We start from the raw sequence: 4910 nt of genomic DNA on the forward strand, positions 1-4910 counted from the left end.
TCCCTCCCCATTCAATACATAGAACATTTTCATCACCCCATAACGGTTTTTGTAATCCTTTACTATCCATATCCCCTCTCTATAGAAAATCACTGCTCTGATTTCTATTAACACACAGTCTAGAATTGCATATAAATGGAACTATATAATATGTGCTCTGGCTTCTTTCCCTTAATGTAGTATTTTGAGATTCATCCATGTTGTTGTGTGTATCAGTGGTTCGTCTTTTTTTAATGGATGAGTTGTATTCCATTGTACGCATATAAAACAATTTGTTTATCCTTTCTTCTGTTGATAGACATTTGAGTTGTTGTCTATTATGGATAAAGCAGAATAAATATTTTGTATGAATCTTTCAGTGGATATGGTTTTGTTCCTCTTGAGTAAAGACCTAGAAGTGGAATTGCCTGGTCACAAGATAGGTGGATTTTTTTTTTTTTAATACTCAGCTGAGGATATTTTTCCATTGATTTCTAGAGAGAGTGGAAGAGAGTGAGGAGGCGGGAGAGAGAGAGAGAGAGAGAGAGAGAGAGAGAGAGGGAGAGAAACATAGATGGGAGAGACACACATAGATTGGTTGCCTCCTGTAGGAGCCCTGACTGGGGCTGGGGAACCTGCAGCTGAGGCATGTGCCCTTGATGGGAAATCAAACCCAAGACCCTTGGGTCTGTGGGCCAATGCTCTAACCACTGAGCAAAAGCAGCAAGAGCAAGATAGGTGAATTTTAACTTTATAAGGAACTGCCAAAAAGTTTTTCTAAAGTAGTTGTACCATCTTACACTCCCACCAGCCACATATGAGAGTTCCAGGTGCTCCACATCCTGGTCACTCTGTTTTTCTCTTCATCGTGTGTTCTTTTCCTTTGGGTGTGTTCCTAAGGAAAGCAGAGAAATGAATACTATTACTAGAAAAGGTTCACTTGAAAAATTAACTTAAGGTCATAGGATTACCAGCAAACAGCATATTTTGATCACATTGAATGTGACTTTTGATTAAGGATTAGTTATAAATCATCTTAAAGTAAGTTAAAGCTACGGTGTGATTTACAAATAACATATGGGGGGAAATGTGCATGATAGTTTGTCATTTCCTCATGGCTTGTAGAATGGCCTGAAAGCTCTAATTTCTGGTATTTTTATATTAAGAAACTGGCAGATTGTCCTGGCAATGGGCAGCCAAGAGGAAAGTGGTAATTTACTCATTCATCAAATTTTGAGATACTTTTGGAAAAAGAATTCCTGGCAAATTGATGGTTTGTGTTAGGGGCTCTAGGAATAAAGAAGTAGGCTTAGACAAAATATGAATCTAGTATATATGGCAGAAAATATTGTTCAGGTCGGCACTCATAATGTGAGTGAAGAGGTATTTTGCATGGTAGATAAATAATTTGCCATCATTTATTAAATGTTTCCTATATGCCAGGCACTGGACTAAGTATTTTTATATAGAGATTCACTTAATGCTTTCAAAACCTTACCAAGTAGGTAACATTCATTTCCCACATGTTGTGGAAGAAGAAATTGAAGTTCATAAAATTTAAATAACTTACTCAAAGACAGAACTATTTCACAATGCAGCTGGGATTTGAACCGAACAGTGCCATCCATGGCTGAGCTATACTTTGGTAAAAATGTTGAAGTGGATGGAAAAAAGTGTGTCTATGTGTGTGTGTGTGTGTGTGTGTGTGTGTGTGTGCGTGCGTGCGTATGTGTGTGTTATAGGATGACCAGAATCATTCAAACATAAAAATAAATTTCATTAGGATAAATTTCATGGGAGAAGTTGAATGAAAATATGAGATTTGGGAAGAAAAGAAACTATAAAATTTCTGTATTTAAAAAAAGTGAATGATGATAGGTATCAAATGGCATTTAGATTCTGTTGGATACATTGAAACGAGCGATATATCTATTTTGTTTTAAAGTGTTCATATTTATAATTCATTTGGTCATTCTAACCTTTATATATTTAAAATTATTATCTAAAACTTGAGATATCAACTTAAAAATGGATGAGGAGGTTTAGATAGGTTTTCAAATGTCTTTTAAGTGACATGGCAGTTAAATTTTGAATACTGTGACTTGTGAAGGGTAAGAGTTCTGACTACTTAGTCACTTTTTGTTTTTGTTTTTAATCCTCACCTGAGAATATGTTCATTAATTTTAGAGAAAGAGAAATATTGATGTGAGAGAGAAACATCGACCAATTGCCTCCAGTATGCGCCCTGACCAGAGATAGAACCCACAACCTTTTGGTTTATGGGATGATGCTCCAACCAACTCAGCCACACAGGCAAGGGCTACTTAGTCACTTTTTAATCATTGCATTTAGCAGAGTGACCAGAATATACAAAGTTCTCAATCTGCATTTGGGGACTGAAGGTGCAAGGAAAACAATGCATTGTGGGAGGCTGTGCACAAAGAGCCCAGGACTGCAGAAAAGACTTCCTGTGTTATCAGTACCAATGCACAGAACTTTCCAATCTTCAGCCTTGTTTCCTCTGCTAAGAAAATAGCATTCTAAAAGGGTTACCTGATGCCAACAAAGAAATAATTTTAATGACACGATTGCTGTGATCATGGTATTTTACAGCTGAAAAGCTCCTCTGTAGATATCAGCTCAATATAATCCTGGATGGGGAGTGTGACATTTTCTTTCTTTTCTTTACGTTTTATGAGACCTGATTGACATATAAGATAATATTAGTTTCAGGTGTACAATATAGTTATTCAATATTCATATATATTGAGAAATGATCACCTCAATGTCTAGTTAACATACATAGTTATACTTTTTTCTTATAATGAGAAATTTTAAGATCTACTCTCTCAGCAACTTTCAAATGTATAATACAGTATTGTTAACTATAGTCACCATGTTGTATATTACATCCCTAGGACTTATTTATTTTATAATTGAAAGTTTGTACCTTTTGACCTCCCTCACCTATTTGCCCACCCCCTACCTCCTGCCTCTGGCAACCACCAATATGTTCTCTGTATCTGTGAGTTTGACTTTTTTAGATTCTATATATAAGTGAGGTCATACAGTATTTGTCTTTCCTTGTCTGACTTATTTCAGTTAGCCTAATGTACTCAAATTCCATCCATGTTGGTGTAAATGTCAAGATTTTCTTCTTTTTATGGCTGAATATTATTCCATTGTAAATACAGTTGACCTTTGAACAACATGGTTTTGAACTGCATGGGTCCACTTATACATGGATTTTAAAAAATAAATATATAGGAAAAAATTTTGGAGAGTTGTAACAATTTGAAAAAACTCTCACATAGCCTAAAATACCATTTCCCAAGTGGATGAAAGGAATTAGCTGTGTTTTACCTTCAAATAAACCATATAATTGGGGTCAGCATTATAAGACATGGGCATAATGTCTGCCAGCCACACACATCTGTTTTGTGGACAATTTGAATTCCAATGACATTCAAATTGGCTAGGGCAATTGTACCTCCCAGTTTGTGCCTATTGTCCTGGTGCTGTTATCAATAGCATTCCCTTTTGTTCTCACAAGTGTCCAAGGTTAGGAAATAAACTATATGGTCATGGTAGTAATTCAGGCAGAGAAAGTCAAGCTACATCTGCATTCTCTATGGAAATATATGACCAAAATATGTTTGATGTTAAAATCTTTCCTGTTAACATTTTGCTGTTGTGGGAAGTTGTAAATCTGCTGGAAAGTATACAGTTCAACAAATACTTTTTCTGGTCTCGTGTTAAGAGAGTAAAAGAGACAAAGAATGAATAGGACAAAGGCCTACTCTGGAAGAGTTTATGAACTGACAAAGTGACACATAATGAATAAAGTATGTTTGAGGCACTAAAGGCTTACATCCCTGGAACTAGAATGCTGGAGCATGAAGAGACCTGGGAGCTAATCTTCTGATCTCATCTTATAGATGAAGATACTATTTGCCCAGGTTCACGTAGTCCTTAGGTGTGGAGACCAGGAGTTTTGCCTGGGACTGTCCCTATTTGTGCCTGTTGTCCTGGCATAACTAATAGCATCCACTTTTGATCTCAAGAATGTCCTGGTTTAAAAGATAAATTATATGTTTTTCATACTATAGAGAGCAGGTCCTCCTGACTCTGACCAATATTTCTCTACTATGACACTATTGACATTTGGTGCTGGGTAACATTGACATTTGTGCAGGAGCTGTCTTGTGCATTGAAGGATATTTAGCAGCATCTCACTAGAGGCAAGTAGCAGTCCCTTTCTCAGATGTGACAGCCAAAACTGCCTCCAGACATTGCCAAATGTCCCCTGGGAGGCATAATCACCCTGGTTAAGTACCTCTGCCCTAGACAATGACCTTGACAATGGTCAGCCAGACTTTATGAGGCTGCCACAAGACTCCAAACAAGAATACTTTATTTGCTTTTTTTGAATTCTTAATATGATAATCTCAAGAAAACTATTTAAAGCAAATACTTAATGGGAAAATGTTTATTTTAAAAGTCTGTAAGGAGAATTATTGTTTCCTGTGTGAATTAATATTTTCTGTGAATAGAGTATCATCCTACCCAAAGGCTATTGAATCTGAAATGTTGGTCCACCCACTTCATGACAAGTTACAAATAATATGGATTGCTATTTTATCCTGTTGCCAAAGTGGAAAACAAAAAGGAGAAGATATTAATATTATTTGTAAAATACATGGAACCTACTTTTAAAGTAATATATTTAAGTTTTTGTTTTTTTTCTAAACAGGAAGAGACAATACTGGCCTAAACTGGGAAATTGGTATTCTTCTCACACACCCCACTTTCAACACTTTCTTCTCCTTTATTCTCTCCAAATTGGCATTACTATATTAAATTTTGATGTTATGAAAAAAACTTACCTGTCCTCAAACAAGAATAATTTATTGACTTCTAGGTCAATCCAG

Source organism: Cnephaeus nilssonii (assembly GCF_951640355.1).
Source record: "Cnephaeus nilssonii genome assembly, chromosome: X".
In the NCBI taxonomy this organism is placed as follows: domain Eukaryota; kingdom Metazoa; phylum Chordata; class Mammalia; order Chiroptera; family Vespertilionidae; genus Cnephaeus; species Cnephaeus nilssonii.